A 17898-nucleotide genomic window follows, 5' to 3' on the forward strand; every position below is an offset into this window, starting at 1 on the left:
AGCAGGGGACCGACACGAGTGCCTTTGCCAATAGCACGACGTCGGAACCAGCACCTCTCCTGGGTCAAGACCATATCCGTTAGACCATAGACGACTGGAGAACTATGGCCTGGTCAGATAAGTCCCAATTTCCATTGGTATGAGCTCAAGGTAGGGTTCGGGTGTGGAGAAGACGTAACGAAGCCCTGGACCGAGGTCGTCAACAAGGAACTGTGCAAGCTGGTCGTTGCCCCATGTAGGTGTCGCCTTTGTTTACATGCAATGGACTGGGTCCTCATTGACCGGAAGTGGTTATGTCGGCTACTTGAAGAACATTTGCAGCTATTCATGGACTTCAAGTTCCTAAGTAATGATGGAATTTTTATGGATGACAATAATCCGTGTCACCGGGCCACGATTGTTAGCGACAGCTTTCAATAATATTCTGGTCATTTCGGCGGACGATATGAATCCGATTGAACTTTTAAGGGACATAATCAAGAGATAAAATTACACGCAAAATCCTGCACCACCAGCTCTTTCGCAATTATGGACTGTCCCATAGGCTACATGCCTCAATATTTCCGCATGAGACTCTCAACAACTTGTTCACTTCACGCCACATCGCTTTGCTGCACTATCTCGGTAAAAAGGAGGTCCGATACTATATTACTCAGTAACCCATGATTTTAGGTACTTCAGAGTACACCAGCGGTCGTCAAACATTTTTTCTCAATGGGCTGTACTGGCATTGTAGGTCGGCACCTCCGGCCGAGTATGTACCGACGTTAAATATCTTTAAAAATGCAGCTATTGTCAGATAAAGTGGCCCCAACCACAGATCGTTAAAAGTCGGCACAATTCAGAACATTTAGCGTCCAATGTTATCTGTTTCAGGAACCCCAAAGTTGTGACACTGTAACTGAGTGCCGAAATGTTATTTTATAGTTTTTCTTGCAGGGTTATTCTGTGATGATGTTTCGAACTTTTGAGGATGATACAGAAAGTTAAATGTATCACTTAGTGGTAAAGACCCTGGACCAAAAACGACGGAGTCGATAGTTATAAGAAAAAATCATTCTGATACCTCAGACAGTTGAATATATGTACCCATACTGTTGCTGCTAAGACCGTACGATAAGAAACTTTCAGAGGAGGGTACTATGGATTTAAAAAAAATTGTCTAGCAGATATGTGCTCCTAAATGTATACCTTAAGAGCTATGAGCACTTGTTCATCTTGAACACCTACCACTCCAAATGGTCTCTTCATCCAAACGCTAACGATACGACCTACACCATAACGCACCGTATCAAAAGATATAAAAAAACTACAACTCTACGAATGTCCAACGCATCAGGCATGAGGATAAGCCTAAATACTTGAGCGTTATATTTGTTCGTATTCTATCGTGTAGCTCACATCTAGCATCCGTAATGCTATCTTCTCGAATCTGGCTGGAACGACATAAGGTTGTGGAACGAGCACATTGAGCACTTCAACACCAACTCTTGTCTACAGTGTGGCTGACTATTGTTCGTCACGCTGTATGACAAGTGCACACATAGCTAAAGTGGACGTCCAACTGAAAGACGCAGTTGGGAACACTCAGAGCCACCACATGTGCCTGGCTCCCTGTCCTAATCAGGATGTTTAGAAATTAAAAGACGAGGTAATCCTGCTGAATCAAATGTTTCCAAAAGACAATAAAGGATCGCATTATTCTTTTTCCTTTATTCTTCAAGTTATTTTAATTTCTATGTATTCTGAATTTTTATCGTAAGTGTTACCATACATTGTCAGTCAAGGTGCTACCTAAACACTTTTACTTATTACCTATAGCTGTTTTCTATAGTTTTACGCCTAGATCAGCTAATTTTTTGGGGGCACTACTGCCTTTTGTTGATGTACCGCCTTACTAGCGCTGGAAGTATGATTTCGATGTGGGCGTCTATTAGACCGTTTACTCACCCGCTCTCTAGGTTTATCCGATATACGTGTGGCTCCACGCTGCACCTCATCTGGCCGCTATAGCTATCAAGATAATTTTCGTCCCTTTACTTCTCTGTGCGGCTTTATACCATTTATGTTTGGCTTCTCAGTTATCCCTCATTTTTATCCTTTTAAGTTTATACCCTTGATTTTGTTCCAGTGTAGCTACTTCGACCAGTCTTCCTTTAGATGGTTTACTACCATCGTTCTGATAACCAGACTACCAGCCAGCCATATACATTTCATTGATAGCCTTTCGTGAGTGTTAATTCGCTTTTTAAAATTTGTTAAAACCATTTTATTAAAAAAAATAGTGCAGCTTAATGTCCCTTAATTTGAAATTTTCGCTTTCTTGTAGAAACATCTGAGGAAGCCTTAATCTGGCGAAATGGATTATTTGTGATAAATGTAACTTTGCAACGGATACTGTCTCTTTAAATACACTCACATTCACTAAAAACAGAACAACTTGAGCTACTAGAGATATGACGTACATACTCACAGGACATGTCCATTAGTATGTTGTGCAGAAATGATTAGAATTTCGGTCACGTCGATTCAGCACGTGTCCTGTTGTCCAGTGGGCACAGGGTCTGCCATGGGCCCAGATAACTTGTTCCATGCGTAACGCCAACGAAGCCTATAAGGCGCAAATGGTATCCTGTGGTATAACCATCAATCCTGCATTCACCTGATTCCGAAGTTCACCTGTGGTAGCTCGCGCTGGGTCACAGTAAACGTCGTTTCATCGTATTCCCACATGTTTTAGATTAGTTACAAGTCTGGCGATCTGGCGCGCCAGGGCCAAAGGCTGACGTCCTGTGACACCACGAAGTCACATGTTTGTGCAGCAACATGTAGTCGTGCATTGTCTTGCTGAAAAATGCGTCTGCGGGGTTGTGCAGAAAGGGTCGCAGGATGTCATTCAAGTAGGTCACACTGGTCATAGTGCGCTGAACACGCATCATCTCTAATTTGACGTTCTACCCAATAATACCCCACACCATAAGGCCTTGTGATGCCACTGACCCTGCCTGCGGCGAACGAAAATGTGGCCATCATTTTCAAACAAACAGAATCTCGATTCATCCGAAACCACTATCTCATGACATTCTTGTCCTCACTGACGTCGTTCCACACACCATTGCCGTCTAGTACGTTTCTGAACATTAACCAAAGGTAGACGGAGAAATGGAGGACGCGCATATAACCCGTGTCATTATAAATGGCGACGGATTGTCACCCCTTGTGATGCACGATGTGTTACACTGCTCCACTGTTGTGGCAGAGTCGAGGAGGACGCAAATCTGTCCTGCAGTGCCATTCGGAAGAAGTGTCCTTTTATCGGGGAATGGTCTAGGTGGTGCGACGTGAACCATCTCGTTCTACGGCCTTCCGCGAACCAATCTGCACACATCAGTTGGACTGCCGGAAGGCTTCGTCACACACGAGCAGCAATTTCCCAGATGGATGCATCACATTCTCCCATGCCAGTAAGCGCCCTTTCCCAAAGTCACTGATGTGCTGGAATAGTTCGTGAATACGTGTGCGAGGCATTCTGCACGTCTGCTCAAGTCACACTGATCTATTACCTTCGGTTTATAGCGACAACATGAGACGCAGGCACATTTCACCGGTAAGTGGTGGTGCACCGTAATATCGATGTTGACCTTGAAACCGCACGCCGGCAAGATTCAAATGCTAATTATTTCTGCAGAACATACTAATATACATGTTCTGTGAATATGTAAATTCTAGATCTAGTGGTTCTCGCCGTTCTGTCTTTCCCTTTTCTTTCTCTCTCTCTCTCTCTCTCTCTCTCTCTCTCTCTCTCTCTCTCTTTTAAGGAGCCTGACTATGAAAACCGGTTGCTGAACCAGTCAGCCTATCATGGATTGGAATAAATCTTTTTTAGGTTTACATCATGTATCAGCTGAATAGAATTTGTAAGGGCCCCATTATACTCGAAGAACATACCCAAACCTTTGCGCAAAAAGATAATAACTTCGGAAGTTCATTTTAACGTATTACTGCTGAGGTGCGGTCTGTGAAGTACCTGAATACGGTACTTTCCCACACCAAGTTTTCCGTCACCCTTTCAGTAGCTTCGGAGGGGTGCAAGCAGGATTAGGTGATCGCCAGTCTACCAGCTCTTCCCGTAGTTATGTGAGTTAGAACTTGTTAAATGTTAACTGCGGTCTGTAAGACCCCACCTCAGAACTAGTGTAATTATTTACAACAAAAGGGTTATTCTGTCATTCTTCTTTATTGGTAGTGTGCAGATAAAACCGGAAGTAGATGGACCGCCTAGCTATAAAAGTTTAACAGAGGTCAATCAGCAACATACCGTTAAAAAAAGAAAACTGTAACAACAACTGTACATATAATAATTTTTTTCTTCTGATTTTCGATAAATTAGTGTAAGCGATGTTCTGATTTCAATTTTTTTTTCTTTTCATGTCATTATGTTAAAGAAACTGTAAACAATTTTCGATGTGAATATTAACGTTTATGTCAAATTGCAAGCAATATTATAACAAAATGGAAATGTAAGAAATGTTGAAACTGTTGTAAGATGTTAAAGTTGTAATTGTGCGCCTGGTCCATACGTAGGCAATGTTTTTAGGATATGTAGAATGCAAAACCTTTGGTGAATACCCTGTCTGTAGGGGAGCGGTAAAAGGTGGATGGCAGGCGAGCGCGGGAAAATGCACACGGGCGCGGCACGGCATAACGGGCTCAGCAGTAGTAGTCGGAGTTGGGCATCGGTCTGAGAAACACGCTCTGGATCGAGGAGGCTCTCCTGGAAAACGTGATTTCATTGAGCCTCGGATGTGCCGTTTCCGACGACTATACAGCATGGCTATATTCCATAGGCACTAAATGGAAAAGTATTGCGACGCTAAGAAGAAGCAAAGGGCCGATACAACAAGAGCCATAGCTGTGAATGTATGTGTGCTTTGTGCCTCGCCATCTCGCCGCCCGCCAACCGCCGTATCGACACGCGGTCAACATATATACCAAAATCCTTTCTTATAAGGTGAGGCCCGTCAACTTACCATAGTACAGGCTTTAATAAGTATCGTACGCAGTAGCGTAGGGTTACAAGTGGCTTCCCGGTGACAGGACTTCCAGTTGTTGTCGGTCACAAATTAATGTGAATACCGAACAGTGGATGTTCAGTGGCAAGAATTGGAATAATATTTAGTAAAGTAAATAGCAGTGAACGTCAAGTATAGTAGTGTGGTGTAATATGCATTCAGTATGGACAGGAAAGTAGACACGGTAGATGTGCCGAGCGTAATGGAAGATGCGCATGGCAGTAGCAGGAGTTTACGCGGCCAGATAACAGATGGCGTTAGCGAAAGACAATTGACGTACATACAATATCACGAACATGTTAACGAACAGATTGAAATGTCGAGAGTGCCTCGAACACAGCAAGGGATAAAACAAGAAGTAGAGGGTAACTTTGTAGATGATAGTGGGTATGTGAATGAATCCACTGACATGTTTGATTCACCACACATAAAGAAAGAACCGAAAGAAACTTTTGAAGTAGGATCGGAACACACAGATTCCGTAGAACAAAACAGTGTGAAAATTTTAAACACGAACGCTTTATTTGAACAATTAACCAAACAAATTGCAGGACAGAATGATCAGCTTCAAAAACAAGTCGGTAATCAGGTTAGTCAGCTTAAAACACACGTTGACGAGCAGCTCAAAACACAGAATGATCAGTTTAAAACACATGTTGATGAGCTCAAAACACAGAATGATCAGCTTCAAAAACAAGTTAGCAGTCAGGTTAGTCAGCTTAAAACACACGTTGACGAGCAGCTTAAATCACAGAGCCATCAGCTTAAAACACACGTTGGTCAGCTTAAAGCACAGGTCGAAGAACAAGGAATTAAAATTAGTAAACAAATAGAACAGGTAGAACAAAAAGTGGGTAATTTAAGCTCTGTAGTAAATACTATGAAATTTGAAATTGACACAATTAACAAGAATATGGATACTATGCAGGGGGAAATTGACAACATTAACAGTAGATATCATGTTGAAATTCTCAACATCCAAGAGAAAGTAGAGCCTCTAGTCGAAACAAAAGTCGACGAAAAAGTTTTCGGTCTTAAAACTGAGATTGTAAACGAATGTCAACATGGAATCTCACAGTTGAAAAAGGCAGTTTCGGACACCGAATTTTTAGATTTAGGCGAAAAAGTTACCGGATGTGTACAAAAGTGTGAACAAATTACATCGAAAATTCAAGGCAAAATTTTCGATCTTGAGAGTAAAATTAAAGATAGACCTGGTGTTGTCTGTAATGGCACACCACTTACGAAGCTGTTAGAAGGTGAGGAACGCTTCGATCCCGCCAAGAAACATAACGGATGGCATCCGTTAGATTTCATCAAAAATTGCGAGAGACTCTTTCCTGAACACTTGTCTGGTCAGGAAAAGATAAACGTAGTAATTAGCGCCTTAGCAGGTGATGCTCAGCGCTGGGCAATTAATTTGAATATCGAACGAATGACGTTCGAAGAACTTAAGCAAAAATTTACGGAAGAATATTGGTCCGAACAAAACCCGGATCATTTATGGCGCGAGTTTATCATGGCCAAACTTCATGATAACAGGGGCAGAATTCTTTGAAGGATTTCTACGAATATTGGTACCGGAAGTTGACGCATTTAAGAGGAAGAAGATCCGATTCAGAAATCATCTGGGAGCTACATAAAAAGCTTCCAGAACATTCAAAGAGATACGTGGGAAGCAATCATCGCAGCTTCCAAGCATTTCTCGAAAGGGTCGAAGACGAAGACCACTGGCGCGAAAGTCGTGCCAATTATCAAAATTTTGGTAACCGAAATAATCGTAATAACGACGAGAGAAATGACGGCGATGGATTTCGCGTCAACATGATACAGAGAGGAAGAGGCAGAGGCAGAGGTCGAGGAAGTTATCTAGGTCGCGGTAGAGGGTACACTGCGCTAAATAATAACGACGCGGGAAACATTTCCGCGAACGTTGCGGGCCAAACGGAAGGGGACAGTATATACTGGCCCCAATTTAAGAAAGGTTACCGAACTGACAGTAAAGTTATGAGACAGGTTAAAGACAGGCGTGGAACGACGCAACGTGTTGTTGCGAAACAAGCGTCAGGTGCGAGCTTGAATGAGTCATCTTCGCCGCGCAGAGCGATACTGGTTAACAGGCGAGTGGAGCATCAGAGGGCAACGGCCCAGCTAGCGGAGCAGCTGTTCAGAGAGAAGCCGCTAGCAATGCGGCAGCATTAGGTACGAACATTGCCGTAAGAACTGGTGAATACATTACGAGTGGTAATTCCGTGGCGAAGGAAATAATAGATGAAACTGTGGATACACAGAGAGGTGCGGTTAGCAGTGTTAGCAATGAAGCAAATGGCGAGAATGAATTAGCAGAAGTAACTGATTGGTGTGTGCAGATCGACGATCTGTACAAGGGCCTAAAGCAATGTGAGTGGGACGATTTTAAGGAGTATGAGACAAGGAAGTTAGTTAGTGGAAAAGAAGATAGTAGGGACGTCGATAAGGTGACGTGGCCCGAATTTGAAGAGGAGAGAGTAAATAGCGCCGCGCAAAGTACGCCTACTGCCGATAGGACGAAGGTTAAAGATGAAATCCTAAGCACTGACGAAGAAGTAACTTCTGTTAACAATCCGCCAACAGCACAAGCTGCTACCGAAAGGCACCGTGAGGAAGAGGCAGGTAATTACCTGAAAGTAATTGAAGTCCACGAGGATTATACCAAATATGAAGTAACAGTGGATGTGAGTAAAGCTGATAATGAGGCCGTTTTGCCAAAAGAGGATATTGAATTAAAATTAAAGCCTGACGAAGATGCAGAGGAAGAACTTAGTGCCTGTCTCAGAAAAGCTTTTATGTTGGAACCTGAAAGTGATCCAGAATGGTCAGATTCTGACGATAGTTCAGATGACGAGTATTTCGGTACTAGTGAAAATAATGGGAATACAGTTAATTGCGATATTGTATCTATTGATGATGAAGTTTCAAAATAAAATTCAGATGTTGAGACTGGACAAAGAAAGAAAGAGCCACCGGACGACTCAGTGTTTATTTTGCAATGAGTTCAAGTAAGTAAAGACTTTGAACTCCAGAAACCGAAAAAGCCGCCAGATATATATAAATGGCTCACAGGTCAGGAACGTATCTTGGGACAATGCCACAGTCGACCAAGATGCGTTGTGAAAAAAAAAACAGGAAGGGGCATGATTTAGAGATTAGGGCAGATTTATATTGGACTTCGAGAAAGTCATGGACACAGTACATCATGAATCTACTGGATTCCCACGGGAAGAAATTTTGTTAGGCAGCAGAAGTAAAAGTTTAATTGAGGAAAAACTAGAGTTTCCGCCTTGTACAAGCTTGGGGTTGAGTCAAAAGAAAGAATTAGTCAGAAAAAGGGCAAAGCAAAAAGCTGAATCTAGATGTAAAAGACATGATAAAAATCTGAAAGTTTCAAAATTTAAAATTGGGGATTATGTTCTTTTAAAAACCCACGAAAAGTCTAGTGAACTGAACCATGAAATTTCCAAATTTAAATATATTTACAATGGGCCGTATATAATACAGAACATTCCACATGATAATGCTTACTACCTGATCTACCCAAAATCCAAAAAACCTTTAGGTGTAAGAAATGTTGTGGACCTGAAACTGTATGTTCCTAGGAGCGAGTGACCTAAGTACACTCAGAAAGCAATTTGCAGTAAATGTGCTATATCTTACGCTGAAACTCATTTATTCCAAATGTAACTAATCTTTGTATATATATGTGTACCAATATCAGTGTGCTACTGTACTTATGTGAGTTTTAGATTACCAAATGTACTGTAAATGTAAAGATGTATGGCGAAAAGGACTGAAAAGAAAGGGTAAATGCTGCAAGCCAAATAAAAGAAAGGACTGCCAAACACCAATGAGGGCAGATAAATAGTCAACGGAGAATTGTAAATGTGGTACAGGTGATGTGGTAAAATGATGCGAAATGGACTGACCAAATCTGAATAATAGGCAGCAAATATATGTAGTTAATTTTCTAAACATTATTGTGTGTTTTTTTTTTTAGTAAGTAAGAATATGGACTACTATTCAATGCAAGCAGCAACAAATTGTCTTATAGTGTATATAGATATTTGCATTTGCTTTTGTAATTAAATGTTTGTGTTCCAGATTTTGAAATTATTTCTTTGAGAAATTTAGTAAAAATGAGTAATTTGCTTTTTAAATAATGTTGTGATAGGAGATTGGACTGTGCCAAAGGCACTTAAGTAAATGATAAGTAAATGTTCTTGATATGTTAAAAGTGTGGACCTACATAATGTGAGTGAAAGGAAGTTTGTGGTATAAATTTTTTTGTTGGGACATTCACACAAGGATTCAGAACCACTGTATAAATATAAAAATTAGTGTTCCCATCAAATTTGCACTTAGTGAAATTTACTGGAAACAGGGGCATGTGTAACAACAACAACTGTACATATAATAATTTTTTTCCTCTGATTTTCGATAAATTTGTGTAAGCGATGTTCTGATTTCAATTTTTTTTTTTCTTTTCATGTCATTATGTTAAAGAAACTGTAAACAATTTTCGATGTGAATATTAATGTTTATGTCAAATTGCAAGCAATATTATAACAAAATGGAAATGTAAGAAATGTTGAAACTGTTGTAAGATGTTAAAGTTGTAATTGTGCGCCTGGTCCATACGTAGGCAATGTTTTTAGGATATGTAGAATGCAAAACCTTTGGTGAATACCCTGTCTGTAGGGGAGCGGTAAAAGGTGGATGGCAGGCGAGCGCGGGAAAATGCACACGGGCGCGGCACGGCATAACGGGCTCAGCAGTAGTAGTCGGAGTTGGGCATCGGTCTGAGAAACACGCTCTGGATCGAGGAGGCTCTCCTGGAAAACGCGATTTCAATGAGCCTCGGATGTGCCGTTTCCGACGACTATACAGCATGGCTATATTCCACAGGCACTAAATGGAAAAGTATTGCGACACTAAGAAGAAGCAAAGTGCCGATACAACAAGATCCATAGCTGTGATTGTATGTGTGCTTTGTGCCTCGCCATCACGCCGCCCGCCAACCGCCGTATCGACACGAACAGGTTGAAACTTTTAGTACTGTATTCGTGTTACCAGTGTTACTTTTGTTCCTGACTGTTCAATAACAACTTAACTCTTACCAGAACTGTCCTATCATTTAATTATCCTCACAACTAACCTAGACAGGGTCCTTTCCACATGTTGTGCAATCCTAGTGTCCCAAAATGAAGATTTAAAGTTTATGCTAATAATAATTACCTGCAGACATATCTATGTTAAAATGATGTTTAAAGAACGTTGTTGTTAATGAATATATAGGTCTGGCAAAGTTGGAAGATAATGTTGAAATTGGCTTAGCAATGAAGTTTAATTATTTGAGGCAGATAAAATGGTAATTAAATGAGCAGGAAATAAGCTAAAAAGAGTAGTAACTCACCTATTGGAAATCTTGAGTGCTTAATGAATCCTTTAATAAATATTTTCGATACAGTGATCATAACAGTTTCAAGGTCCCCCCCCCCCCCCCCCTTTTCTTTTCTATTCATTTAAATTCTGAAGTGTACTGAACCGATTTGATCAGCAAAGTTTAAGTCAATATAAAACCAACATTTATTAGTGTTTTACCCTTTTCAAAATTGACAATGTATGTGTGTTTCGAAAGTGCTATTTCTGGGATAACCTATGCCCGATTTTACTCAGGTTAATAAACAGTACGAATTTGGTAGTAAACATTATAGTGTATTGTTGTGTAATTTTGGCTTGTCCATATTAGTACAGAAAGTGGATTTATTAGTTCAGTAGATTTTTTGGTTCTAAAATTTACCATATTGTGCAGTATTATTACGTGTTGTTTTGTATGAAAGTACAGCAACTTGTACAGGGAAGAAACTCAGTTAATGCCTAATTAGGCTGGCGACCGTTTTATTAACAAATTGGTAGCATGTGCTGTGTTGTTTCTTGTCTGTCATAACGTGTAGTTGCACTTCAGGCTTGCTTGACGTATCATTGTTGTTACTGAGTGGGTGAAAGTCTGATTTTGCCTCCATTCTGGTACACGCGGTCAACATATATACCAAAATCCTTTCTTATAAGGTGAAGCCCATCAACTTACCATAGTACAGGCTTTAATAAGTATCGTACGCAGTAGCGTAGGGTTACAAAACCAAGAAGTAGTATTGTAGAGGATGCATCCGAGTATTCGTAAAGCGAATAATTTGATTGCAACAGTCATTCAGAAATGGAAGTTTCAGATGTTCCATCATACAATGAAGAGGTAGACCTGCATCCCGTACAAAGAACGCCAAGGAATTTTTATGGCAAGAACAGATACAAGTGGTAGAAATATGCACCTAACAGAGCAGTTAGAACTCATTCGCTTAACATCATGGTAAAATTCCCCTGTTTAAAGTTGCCCAAAAATGAAAATCATGATCCGCTTTTCATTTGGTGTAAGCTAATGAATAATGAAATAATGGATGTAATTTTGAAATTGGCGAATAAAAAATTTGTGGCTAGTAAATTCCCACACGAAAATCGGCCTGAACTCAAAGAATTTGAGTCATCGGAACTGAGAGAATTATTTGGTATATTGTTCTGTTCGGTATTGTTCAAATCAAATCATGAAAATGTTGGCTGTATTTTTGCAGCTGATGGCTCTGGCAGAGAAATTTTCTGTGGAATTACGAGCAAAAATAGATTTCTTGTACTTTACGATTCGACAGTGGAGCAGGTAGGAGAGGAAGATTATTGAGTGGTAAGCTTGCAGCTCTATCGTTTTATTTGAAAAACTTATTTCTAATTCCTAAAGCTTGTACTGTTTAGGAGAAAGTATAACTGTAATTGAAACAAAAACATGTGAATACGGCATTAAAATTATATGTGAGACAGTAAGACCAATTACCTCTGCGATGAGTACGTCTATTTTGGAAAAGAGTTCGTTGGAAAAAATGTATATTCCGAGGAAATGAAATTTTTGGTACTACCTCAATCTTATTTCCGCTTATGTAAACCAATTTACAGCTCTCATGGCAATATTACTCCTGACAATTGGCTTACAACTAACGAGTTGCTTAGTTATGCGATGAAATAGGTACTTACGTATGTCGGAACCGTGAAAACGATAGAAATAAGTACAGAAGGCATCTCTTCCCAACAAAAACCGTGAAATAGGGTCTACATTATTTGGTTTCACGGGTACAAAGACGTTATGTTGCCATGTACCTACAAAAATAAATCAGTGATGCTAGTTTCATCAATGCACCTTCTGGTGGAACAGATAGGTATACAAAGAAGCCTGAAATTATTACCTATTATGATTCCACGAAGGGGCTGTAGATGAGATGGACCAAAAACGCGCAATTTACTCTAAAATCCGAAGGACAAGGACAAGACGATGGCCGATGGCAATTTTCTGTAGAATTTTAGAGCTGAGTGGGATGCGTGCATATGTGCCGTACAACGCTCTATTTACCAAGCCAACAGAAAGAGGAGTTTTTCTAAAAGTGTTAGAACGCACTTTAGCGTTTCCGCAGATGCAGCGACGCGCTTTGAACAACAGGCTGGTACGAGAACTAAGAGCGACAGTCACCCGAGTTCTTGGAGCCGACGCAGCAGATGAACAACCACTAGCCCATGAAGGAGGAGGCAGAAATAGACGAACATGTTACGCCTCCCTCGCCATTGGTTGAAAACTAACACCAGCCGGATTGGGAAATTACCATCTGAAGGGTAGGTTGCTGTTACATCTGCCATAGATGGCCCCTACCAGGCAGACTACGCTCAAGCCACCTCTGTGTACCATATAACATACACAAGTACTTGCAGGCGCAACCGAGAGGAAAACAATTCTTCAACACAAACAGAACTTGCTAGAGACTAATGCGAACATTTTTCTGCAGAGGTCGCCTCACAGATACAGGGAAAGTTTAAGTACTCCGCTGGCCTCTGCCGGCTTTATAAGGCCAGCGCAGCAGCAGTACAGCTCAACTCTGATCCTCACTCCCCCTCCTTTCCTCTGTCCTTTTCCCGGGCTCCCTCTCCCCCACCCTTCCATCCTCTTTCTTCCCCACCTCCCCTCTCTTGGCCCACTTCTCTCCCCCGCGTCCTTTTCCATTTCCCTCCTCTGCCTCCTCTCATTCCCTCTCACGTCTGCCCTTCTCCCCCTTTATTAGTCCTCTCCCTCCTTGGTTCCCCCCCCCTTTTCGTTTTTTCGTCTCCTCCCTCCTCGTTTATCCCCCTCCTGCAGGTCCCCCCCCCCCCCCATCTGCCTTTGGCTCGGGAGTGTCGTCTTTGTGCTGCCACTTTCGTGCAGTGTTCTACAGTGAGTGTTCTACAGTGCGTGTTTTACAGTGAGTGTTCCGTGTTGTGTTTTTTGGGACTTGTTGCAAACGGCCATCATACTGTCGCTGGGTGTGCATTTTATCTCTTGCGAACAGAAACCAGACTATTGCCATTTTTTTAAACTGTGTGTCTACTATGTTACTTGTCTGATTCCTGTGTATCTTACCTACATTGCCCACCCCTTTTGCTTTCTGTTTTAACTTTCCGCAATTTTACGCCATTTTACACTTTAAATCACCATTTTATCGCCTGTTTTTCCTTCTTTCTTTCTTCTTCCTTTATTTAAAAAAAGTCTGTAGGCTGTAGAGCAGCGTAGTAAGCTGCTGCCAGCCCGCCCCCCTTCGGCGGAATTGAAAATCAATAAAGAAAAAAAAAACAAAGAAAATGCAGTACAGCCAGTTCCTCGCCGAGCTAGGACCAGCTCCGACGGACCTCACTGATGCTCTCGATGAATGGTCATTTACAAGCTATTTGTTTTTGTGTGTATATAGTGACTGTTCGAGAAGAGTAGTTCATTTTCAATAAACGACATTATACTGAGTGTTCTACAATACTGAGTATCCTCCAGTTGCCTTTGATGTACCAACTCTAACGGATACTTTAGGACTTGCACCAAAACCTGGAAGCATGGATTGTTGACAGGTAGTTTCCCATAGTGTTCAGCGATAAACTACGGTTCTGCACTGTAGCGGATGAGCATCGCCAGCTAGTATTTTGGAGAGACCCAGAGGTATTATTACTGGTGGTACACTGTTGGCAGACATCACGTATTGGTTCAGGCCACGACTGACAGTGAGTGAACCCTGATGCCACAACAGTACGTTACCAAAATCCTGCATCCTCATGTGTTACCCCGTACGCGACAGTAACGTGGTACTATATTTCAACAGGACAATGGTTTTCTACATAGGGCACATATCTCTATGAACTGTCTGTGCGACATTGAGGTACTCCAGTGGCGAGCAAGATTCCCAGATCTGCCCGTGATAGAAAATATGTGGGACCGGCGTGGACGTCAACTCCACCCCAGGTCCAGTAATCATGCTACGAAGGACGAGCAACATTGCGCGCCAGCTTGTCTCGGTTGCGGATACTAGGCTTTGTGACACCTTTCTCAACGGAATAAGTTCATGCATCCATGCCAGAGGGGGTGCAACACCATTCTAGTAAGTGGGCTTATACTTAAAAAGTTCTTCGTAACTGTGTCTTCCTTTTGTAGAAATAGCATCACGTACCCTCTCAGTCCGTGAAGTTTCATTTCGTTTCCTCCCTCTCTTCTGGGAACTTGTTAGACAATGCATCTACGGAGAAATAGAGCGCGTTTCTCTGTCTAAATAGCTAGGCGGAACCATTCAGGAAAAGTGTCGTAATTCTGTATCCAAATTACGAGCCGTAATTGAAAATGCCACTGCGTGTGAAATCAGATTTGAAATTCAATTTTTAAGGTGCAAAGGAAGTTAAACCAAAGCAAAATCATCGGCAAATCTGTAAGGTTTACAGACAAAATGAACGATTCAAGATTAGAAGACGGGTCAGACTGGTCAATGAAGTACAAAGTTGACTCCCGTCTGTGGTTACTAATGAACTGGTTCACACAACTGAAGAGAAGATTGGGCACAACCGTAAGTTTACACTTTGTTCCATTGCTATGGAAGTTGCGCAAAGCTCACGATCACTAGCATGAAATTATAACTGAAAAACTGAAATTTCGAGAAGTTTACTCACCTTGGGTACCCAGAATTCTTACTGAACAACACAAAAAACAACGGATGGGCAGAATACTTCAGTCTTTGACACGCTGCAATGAGGAAGGCGATGGTTTCCTTTCTCGGTTAGTCAGTGGGGATGAAACTTGGGTATCGTACGACATCCCTGAAACAAAATGGCAACCAATGGAATGGAGGCACACTTCATCCCCAACGAAGGTTAAGCCTAAGCAAATGTTGACACCTCGAAAAGTCATGTGCACCGTTTTTTGGCACAGGAAAGGCATTTTGCTGATTTATTTATTACCACGAGGTCAAACAATCAATGCACGTGGTTACTGCGAAACCATTAAGAAATTGCGCCGCGCAATACAGAACAAGCGCCGAGGATTACTATCAAAAGGTGTTTTTTTTCCCACGATATTGCCCGACCTCCCTCGGCGAATGTGGCCAAACAACTCTTAAGGGAATTTCACTTGGACGCGTTTGATGATTCTCCGTATAGCCCGGACCTCGCTCCCAGCGACGTTCAAGTCTTCTTACACCTAAAATCTGTCCTTGGTGGTCAATACTTCAACGATGATGACGAGCTGAAAGAACATGTTACCACATGGTTGAATACACCAGCGGCAACCTTCTGTGAAGAAGACATACAAAAAATTGTGCCACACTATGAGAAGTGCCCCACAAAATTTCGGAAGTTATGTAGAAAAGTAGTTTAACATTCGTTAATTTTTGTGCAATAAATAATTTTTTCTGTATCTGTACACGTTTGTTTTATATTACCAAACAGAACTTACTTTGTGGACATACCACGTACACTGAAGAAGGAATATAGCGACTAAGAACAAATAGAGAAACTGAAAATAATACCAACGGTTTTCTAATACTGAAAACATAGGCTAAAGTACTTGAATATATTAAAATAAGAGAACCAGAAAGTTTAACTACAAGGTTGCGAAATTCTACGAAAGCCGCAGTAAAGCTAAAATCGAAACAATAAAATAGATTGGAGTGGTAAGTGAAGACGTGAAGGAAACAGGGAACGAGGCAAGGATAACAAAACTTGATATACATGAGAGAAAAAAGATTTCAGCAGCAAATTCACGACTTAATACCTAGCCTCTCTGAAAAATCCCAGAGGACCGCAACAAAGTGGTCTGACAAAAGAAACGGAGCCTATTTTGAAGGAATGAAAGTGATATGGGCATAAAGAGAAGCAAAAAACTATGAAAATTCCGTTTATTGTATGCTGGTTCGTCCAGCCTGTCCCAAAAGCGGATAGTGATATAGGATGGCTTAGAGCGGTTCCTGAGGGAGCTGTTAGCTCACTGAGGAACTAGAGGACTTTCGTTATATAAACTAGAGCTCTCATAGAGACAACCTTAAACATGACCTTCTACAGCATGCGATAAGGAGTCAGTTCCATGAATTAAATAACGTTTCGCACTCTGTATTTGCTCACAGCAAAGTAACTTGCCACTTGAAGCACGTTTTTCTCTGGATTGTTGAATATAGGATCCAAAATGCACTCACCGTTAAAGCAGGAATCCCTTTGGATAAAGGTGAAAAGTCAATGGGTAGTGACCTGGGAGATTGCAGCGTACAGTACTGTTCTGCATGTTTTGCCTGATGTACTAGTCATAAGGCTAAGGGGACTAAGATGTGCTACCTTCATTTCTATTTTCCTCTCATGTCATTTCTTGTGGCTTTAAAATTGTGGTGGTAGCTTACAAAGAAGACAGTTCTTCACCAAGTTTGCAATGGAATTGTTAGACAACCTCTTCCCCACTGTTACGTAATTATATGGCGTTACCATGGGAGATACGTGACCTGTTGATTTAAAACGTGTATGAACACAAACCATTCGTCAAGCTCGAAAATTTTCTTTATTGATTACCGGTTTCGGGTCATTGCCGAACCATCTTCAGACCAGTCTAAAATGTGTTCAGTGTGTGACAGTCATTACACATCGTCATATTCTTAAAGTTAAGTCCCCCTTGTATGAAAAATCGTAACTGGTTACGTGAATTGACAGTACTGATCACTAATCTTATGTGTGGCAAAATAGGCACTTCACTTGATTAGCGAGTATCATCCATCCAGGAAATGCAAATGCCTTACTTTGTTACTCGTGTTATGAATGAAACTGTGTAATTTCGTCGTGATTTTTATGTCTCTTGTGTGCCTACTGCTGTCAAGGTAAATTCGATACTTCCACAGCTCAGAAATTGTACTATTTACCTAGCACTTATACCGATTTCCTCTGCTGTACTTCTCACTTGGACAGTATTTTTGAAATGTCCCTAATGGTTCAAATGGCTCTAAGCACTATGGGACTTGACATCTGAGGTCATTAGTTCCCTGGACTTAGAACTACTTGAACCTAACTAACCTAACTACATTACACACATCCATGGCCGAGGCAGGATTCGAACCTGCTACCGTAGCAGCAGCGCAGCTCCGGACTGAAGCGCCTAGAACCACTCGGACACAGCATCCGGCGAAATTTCTCTATTTCGTAGCCTTTTATTAATGCTGTCCTATTGACAGAGTATTAAAGTTTAAGAATTTGAAAGCCTTTCTTCGATCGTTTTCCAAATCTTCTCGTAAAATTTGACCGCAGCGTTGGAGTCAAAGATATTTCTAATGCTAGATCACTTGAGATATAATCACATGATATGAAGTGAGAAGAACACGCAATATCCGTAATATTTAAGCAAATGGAAAGACTTAGATTTTTTGAAAGTGTTACGACCCGTGCGGGT

Source organism: Schistocerca serialis, chromosome 5 (genome assembly GCF_023864345.2).
Source record: "Schistocerca serialis cubense isolate TAMUIC-IGC-003099 chromosome 5, iqSchSeri2.2, whole genome shotgun sequence".
In the NCBI taxonomy this organism is placed as follows: Eukaryota; Metazoa; Arthropoda; class Insecta; order Orthoptera; family Acrididae; genus Schistocerca; species Schistocerca serialis.